Here is an 8,033-nt window from a genome sequence, read left to right on the forward strand (position 1 = left end):
TTTCAGTCGTATGGGGGATTCGGGCTTAGTGGGGAGGACAGGAGGAGCTGTAGGCCTCCTAGGGAATCTATCCCCCTTCGTGCCCTTGATCACCAACACTCTCGACCTGCTTTTGACCTTCTTTTTTCCTTTGGAGTCGCCCTGACACTCCCGCAGATACCTTGGTTTATCATTAGCAATACTCATCCAGATCTCAATATATGGCATTTGGTCAGGGTGCCCGGGATTCCCAAAGATCACATCGTGCACTGCCGTGCACTTTCCCAGGTCGAGACTTCCCGTCTCAGGCCAGCCAACCTCAAAGGCTGGCCATTCCCTTTCACAGAACTTCCTCAGTGTGAAGGCGTCCACCTGGGCTCCAAACCCAGCAGCTCTCCTGGAAAAATCTGAAAAATTTTTAGTCAAGCATTCAAGGGGGGTTAGCGAGCTGGTTTTGGACTGACTCTGTCCCATCTCCTCGTCAAAGTGGAAAAGAAGGGAGACAAACACTGCAACAAGAATCACAGCAATTAGACCAAAGATTCCTCTCACTCTTCCTTGTACTTGCTGGCCAGCACACCATACACTCTCACACGTTCTCTCACTCTCAACCGTTTTTCCTGCTAACCCAAAGGGTGTCCACCTGGGACTTTCTCCCTTAACTAGACTGCGTGGAGCTTCTATAAATGAGGACTCCAGTTTTCCTACCCAAGAGTTCCTTATTATTATTATTATTTTTTAAGCCTATTGGTGTCTGGACACAGAAAGACAGCTGACACAGAAAGAGACAAACAGTGGGTGTTGGAAAAAGAACTGACATCCGATGGATGCCAGACAATCAACTATGCTCGCCTGGCCGGGCCCCTCGCGGGACCTTAAGGAGTCTTAGCTTAGGAGTAGCCGTATAAACCCCGGCCTCGGTCTCAGCAGGCTGAGAATCTCCACTTAGCTGAAACGACTCCACGGACACGCAGGTTGGAGCCCAATCAAGCCCCGTAGTCTTTCGACCGTGAGGCATGCAACAGGCACACTAGCATTCACATCAAACCATTCATCCAGTCAAGGGAGGGCGATTACCTTTCCGGCCATCGCTACTAAGGCATCACAGGTTAGGCCTTCAGGAGTCACCGGAGAGTAGCTCCGGCCAGACCCGTCAGTTGCACTAACAAGGTCAACCTTTTCGCGAATCGCCAAAGAGGAGAGAAGACAGACACAACAAATGGCCACAAAAGACAGAACTAATATCCTGGGCTGTCGGACCCTATTTCAGATCCTTAGGGTGTGGACCCTGTTTCAGATCCAGTTATCACCCAACCCTGGGCTGTCGGACCCTGTTTCAGATCCTTAGGGTGCGGACCCTGTTTCAGATCCAGTTATCACCCAACCCAAGCAGCCTGGAAGTCGTCACTTCCCAGCGCTGCAGTCTGGGATTTCAATGCGGCGTCCCGCAATCCACAGACCCAGGCCCCGCGGGGACACACGAGCACACAAATGAAACGGTACCGTGCACAAAAATCAGGCCTGACTTACCGGCGCCGGGCAAAAGCTTCCAAGGTTTTTCCTAGGATCCGGACCCAGGATGGGGTGTCCTCAGGAGCCTCCGTCTGAGGATATCTCGCTGGGGCCTCCAAATGTTAAAGAGCGAAATCAAACCACCATCCACTGCAAGGAAGCAAAAGATGTTTATTCACGAATTGCAATCCGGGCCGAGATGGTGACTGGTGTCAGTCTACCAAGCTCGACCCTGAACAAAGCTCAAACCATACAATTTATAGGAATTCAGACTACACTCAGGGAGGGGGAACACATCACCTTATCTGCCTATATCCAATCATTTCAAACTTAGCAAAAGCCTGATCCATTCAGAGCAAAGCATGGGCTATTTCTAAACATCACACCAAACCAATAGGTCATTGCCAAAGTGGGGGTCACCACATTTTTTGTTCTTTATTGGGACCACCGACCATCTGTTTGCAATCTATCAGGTCATCATTTTTCAGGCCATTTTTAACTGTCTGGTAACAGTATTCTGTTGCAGAGGTCATGATGAGTCCTGCTCGCTGCGGGGTCTGTCAAAATAATTGATGGCCTCTCAGGTTCTGTCGAGGGGAAAGGGGCAAGGAATTTTCCACCTCACTGGTCAGGAAGGCAAAAAGCAACTATATTTAAACTATTCTTAAAACTCAAACTTAAAAAGCAACTATAACTATTTTAGAGTTACTGCCTCTAACATATACCCTATAAAAGGCACTATTCTCAGAATGGGTTCTCAAGTGACTTTAAGGTTTATCACCAGCATCACATGGGAACAATAAGAGTAACATGGAAGAACTCCGTGGATTGTAGAACAATGATGCGATGTTTATCTGTCTGTCTCTCTGTCATCCCCCCCATCTCAACCTCTAAATAAAAGTGAAAGAATAGGACCTGAGAGAGCTCTCAGTGTTACCACATATGCATGAGGCTTTGAGTTCATTCCCGAGTACCTCTGTAAAATAAATAAACATATAATTAAATTCTTTTAAAAAAATTTTTGTCTCGGGAGTCGGGCGGTAGCGCAGCAGGTTAAGCACAGGTGGCGCAAAGCGCAAGGATCAGCGTAAGGATCCCAGTTGGAGCCCCGGGCTCCCCACCTGCAGGGGAGTAGCTTCACAAGCAATGAAGCAGGTTTGCAGGTGTCTTAACTTTCTCTTCCCCTCTTTGTCTTCCCCTCCTCTCTCCATTTCGCTCTCTGTCTTATCCAGTAACAATGACATCAGGGACAACAACAGTAATAACTACAGCACAAAAGGGAGTTAATAAATATTTTTAAAAACTGTCTCTTGTTTGTCAATTATGCCTTAATAGAACTTGAGGAAATTTGATATTAAAAAAAGGAAAAGAAATGCATGCTCCAGCATCCTTCACTGTGCCCAAGCCAAAACTCTGGGATTTAATATATTTCTTGAATTTTTGTAAATATATACATATATACACATGATTTATTTTAGTAGGAGAGAGATAAAGATACACAGAGAGACCAAAGCACTGTTCAGCTCTGCCCCTATATTGTTGTCTGTTAATGTGATCAACTAATATTATTTATAGAAAAGAAAATAACCAGGGCAAGTAATGGTGCACCTGATTGAGCACACATGTCTCAATATGCAAGGACATGGATTTGAGCCCCCAGTCCCCACCTGCAGGGCAAAAGCTTCACAAGTGGTGAAGCAGTGCTGCAGGTGTCTCTTTGTCTCTCTCCCTTCTCTACCACTCCCTTCCCTCTCAATTTCTGGCTGTCTCTATCCAATAAATAAATAAAAGTAATAGTCATAATAAAAAGAACCTTTTTTTTTCTTTCTGGTAGAGGATCCAGTGCAGAACTACCCATTGTACTTATTCGTCAGTTCTCTTTATTGTTCTTTTTGTCTCTCACAGTGGTGACATTTTAAAAATATATGTATATAATTTATTTTCTAAAATATCCCTTACTTTGAGTTTCTCTGATATTTTTTTTACCACTAGACTCAGATTATGTTCTTTCTGCAGGAATACTACCAAAGTGATGTGTCCTCAGTGAGTCATATCAGAAGGCATGTGATAACCTGTATGTTTCATTGGAAATGATAATAACTTTGTTCACTTAATTAATTAAGGTAGCTGGTACAGGTTTAGGCATTTAAAAGTACTTTTTCTCTTTGTAACATATTATGTAAAGATCACTTAAAACACTACCCACATGTTTTAATGTTCATGGATGATTCTTGCTCAAAACAATTACTATTTTTGTAGTTAGCAAATGATAAATATTAATTCCATCATTACCATTTTCTTATGCTTTTTTTTTTTTCCAGAGCAGATCTGGAAAATGCTCCGGCTTATGATGATGCTGGGAATTTAATTCAACACTTTGGAGCCTCAGGCATGAAAGTTTCTTGCATAATCATTATATTGTCTCCCCAGACCTTTATTTGTATTTCTATGTTACAGGAGAGCTTTTTGCTTCTACCTTATTCCTTTATCAATTTATTATTTATAGCAGAATGAATTCATTGGTTTTTATTTTACTATGTGAATTATATAAACATTACCACCATTATTTAGTTTGAGGTATGACTGTTTTGGAACATTTGGAACAAAATGTTTCCAATTGGATAGCTTTGCTGTTCTTTCAACATATAACATAGCTGCACCATTTAAAAAATATATATATTTATTTATTTATGATAGAGATAGAGATAAATTGAAAGACAAGGTGAGAGAGAGAGATAGAGACAGAGACAGAGACTGACTTCTGCAGCACTGTTTCACATTTCAGAAACTGTTGTCCCTCCCCCGGCAGCCCTCACCACCCCCACCTCCACCACCCTGGCAGGAGAGGACTGGGGCTTGAAGCGAGGACCATGTGCACTATGATGTGGACACCCAACCATGTGTGCCGCCACCAGCCCCTACTACATCATTTTTAAAACATTCCAGGGGCATAGTGGTGTGCACCTGGTTAAGTGCACACACTATGATGTGCAAGGACTGGGGTTCAAGCCCCTGGTCCCCATCTGTCTCCCTATCTCCTCCTCCCCTCTCAGTTTCTCTGTCTTTAACCAATAATAAATAATAAAAAAAAGTTAAAAAAAAGTTAAAAAAAAAAAAAACATTTCACTATGTCCCAGGGACATCTTGTATTTTCCCAGTCCCAGTCATGAAATCATCCATTTCCTTTTTTTTTTTTTAAGTGGCTCAGTGCCTGCACTACAAATCCACTGCTCCTCAAAGCTCCCCTCCCCTTTTGTTGCCCTTCTTGTTGTTATTGCTGTCGTTGTTGGATAGGACAGAGAGAAATGAAAAGAGGAGGGGAAGACAGAGAGGAGGAGAGAAGATAGACACCTGAAGACCTGCTTCATAATGCTTGTGAGGCAACTAACCTCCCCCTGGGGAGCTGGGAGCTCGAACTGGTATCCTTGAGCAGGTTCTTGCACTTTGCCCCAGATGCGCTTAACCCGCTGCACTACTGCGTGGCCCCCATCATCCATTTCTTTTTAAAGCACTAATTACATTTCATGGATATTAGTGGTATTTAGCACCAAGATCTAGATGCTAGGTATGCCCATGTGCTACTAGTGTCATTGCTTCTCTACGCTCTCAGTGAGCAGAACCAGAAAATACACACACACACACACACACACACACACACACACACACCACACACACACCTACCTTTTACTTGATATTACTGCTGCTACTGGTGCTGCTACTACTGCCACTACTACCACCACCACTACCAGAGGACTACTCAGCTCTGGCTTATAGCATGTGGGGTGGGGTGCTTGAGGAAGTGGTCTTTGAACCTGGCATCAAGGGTGCCTCAGGCATTAGAGTCTTTGCATAACTATCAAGCTATTTCCCCAACCCTTCATCATTCTTACTTTTTACTTTAAAGAGCTGATAAAGGAAAGGCTATTCAAATAGAAAATTGGCAGATAGTTTTTAGAAAGTGAACAAAGGTGGACTGGGGGGAAAGCATAGTGGTTATACAAAAGATTTTCCTACTCCTATGTCCCACGCAAAAAGAAAAAAGAAAAAGGGGAGTCGGGCTGTAGCGCAGCTGGTTAAGCGCAGGTGGCGCAAAGCACAAGGACCAGCATAAGGATCCCGGTTCGAACCCCGGCTCCCCACCTGCAGGGGAGTTGCTTCACAAGCGGTGAAGCAGGTCTGCAGGTGTCTATCTTTCTCTCCTCCTCTCTGTCTTCCCCTCCTCTCTCCATTTCTCTCTGTCCTATCCAACAACGACAACAACAATAATAACTACAACAATAAAACAACAAGGGCAACAAAAGGGAATAAATAAATAAAATATTAAAAAAAAAAAAAAAGAAAAAGAAAAAAGAAAAAGATAAATGCATACATGCATTTGGCAGTTATCACCATCATCTCCTTCCAAAAAGGTTATTTCAACACACTTCTTTTCTTTTCTTTCTCTCACCAGGGGTTTTGTGCTTTCACTACAACCACAAGGGCAACAAAATGGGAAAAATAGCCTCCAGGAGCAGTGGATAAGTAGTGCTGGCAGGAGCCCCAACGATAACCCTGGAGGCCAAATAATAATAATAATAATTCCCATGTGGTGCTGGGGCTTGAAGCTGGACCATGTGCATGGCAAGACACACACCCTACCCAGTGAGCTGTCCCTCCATCCCAACACATCCATTCTTCTATCAAACCTTATACAGTATGAAATCGCACTGTGATCTGGGAGGTAGCACAGTGGGTAAAGCATTGAACTCTCAAACATGAGGTCTTGAGTTCAGTCCTGGCATCACATGTGCCAAAGTGACATATATATATATATAATTGTTTTTTGTTTTGTTTTGTTTTGTTTTTTACCAGAGCACTGTTCAACTCTGGTTTATGGTGGTGCAGAGGATTGAACCTGGGACTTCAGAGCCTCAGGCATGAGAATGTCTTTGCATAACCATTATACTACCTACCCCTGCCCTTTTTTAAAAAAAAAATTATCTTTATTTATTTGATAGAGACAGTCAGAAATCGAGGACAGAGGAGATAGAGGGGTAAGACAGAGAGACAGACATCTGCAGCCCTACTTTACCACTTGCAAAGCTTTCCCCATTCAGGTGGGGACCGGGGCTTGAACCTGGGTCCTTGTGCATTGCAACATGTGTGCTCCATCAGGTGCACCACCACCAGCCCCCCTTCTTTTAACTCTCTCTCTTTTTTTTCTTTATTGAGGGATTAATGTTTTACAGTCAACAATAAATAAAATAGTTCGTATATGTATAACATTTATTAGTTTTCAACATAACAACACAACCCCCACTCCAGTGATATTCTGAATCTTTTTTCATATCTTTCTGTCATAAACAAATCTTCTAAAAAGGAAATATGTCACTTTAATACTATGTAGTAGAAAAAAACTTTTGTAAGAGGAGGACTAGGTTCAAATTCTAAATAGTCACTGAAGGGTTTGTTTTCTCATTAATAAAGTGAGGCTAATGTCTACTACATATATAGGGAATTGACACATAGTGGTTACTCATTAAATTCAAACTGGCATCATGAATTAAGATGCACTAAAAAGAATGGAGATTTCATCAGGCTCATGAATGGATTGGTATGCAAAAGAGAGAGGGAAGCAAGAGGTGACACTTGAGTTTCTGACTTTTGCAACTTGATATGCTGCTATCAGGGAGGTGGAGCAGATCTGAGAGAAAAAATTATGAATGCTGTTCCATTCCAATCTACTCACAGATTAAGAAACTGAGATTCAGAGAGGTGACAGACCTGCCTCACTGCCTGTGAAGCGACCCTCCTGCAGGTGGGGAGTCAGGGGCTCAAACCAGGATCCTGGTGCTGGTCCTTGTGCTTCATACTATGTGCACTTAACCCGGTGCACTATTGTACGGCCCCCAAGAGGTGACATTTCTTATCCAAGATCACCATAAATTGAAGACCTAAGATTCTAACCCAAGTTTAACTACGAATCTCATTGCTTAAACACTGCCACACCTCTATACTCCCGCAGAGTGAGAATGTGCACCAATCACCAGGGAAAAGGAAAACATTAGGAACAATTATAATGTGAGTGAAATGCCTTACTTAAGTCAAATTTGACTGAATAATAGTATAAGGATCTTTTCATAAGATATATATTATGATTTTTGTAATATATATATATGTATATATATATATATATATATATATGATTTATATGATTTTGTTTTATTAGAGCACTGCTCAGCTCCAGCTTATAGTGGTGTGGAGTATTGAACCTGGGATCTCTGATGTCTCAGGCCTCTAAGTCTTTTGCATAACCTTTATGCTATCTCCCTCACCCTATATATACTGTGTTTTGTCTTGTTTTGTTTTGTTTTTGTGATCCAAGATAATACTCCAGTGAGCAGTTCCCAGGCAACCTTTTTTATTCTGTATTTGAAAGAGAAAGAAGAGAGGGAGAGGCAGATAAACAAGCAGACAAGACAAAACATCATAGTACAGCTGGCCCTTTTTAAAAAGTTGAATTACCTCCCAAAAAAAGTTGAATTTCTGGAACTACAATTAAA

This window comes from Erinaceus europaeus, chromosome 13, assembly GCF_950295315.1.
Source record: "Erinaceus europaeus chromosome 13, mEriEur2.1, whole genome shotgun sequence".
In the NCBI taxonomy this organism is placed as follows: domain Eukaryota; kingdom Metazoa; phylum Chordata; class Mammalia; order Eulipotyphla; family Erinaceidae; genus Erinaceus; species Erinaceus europaeus.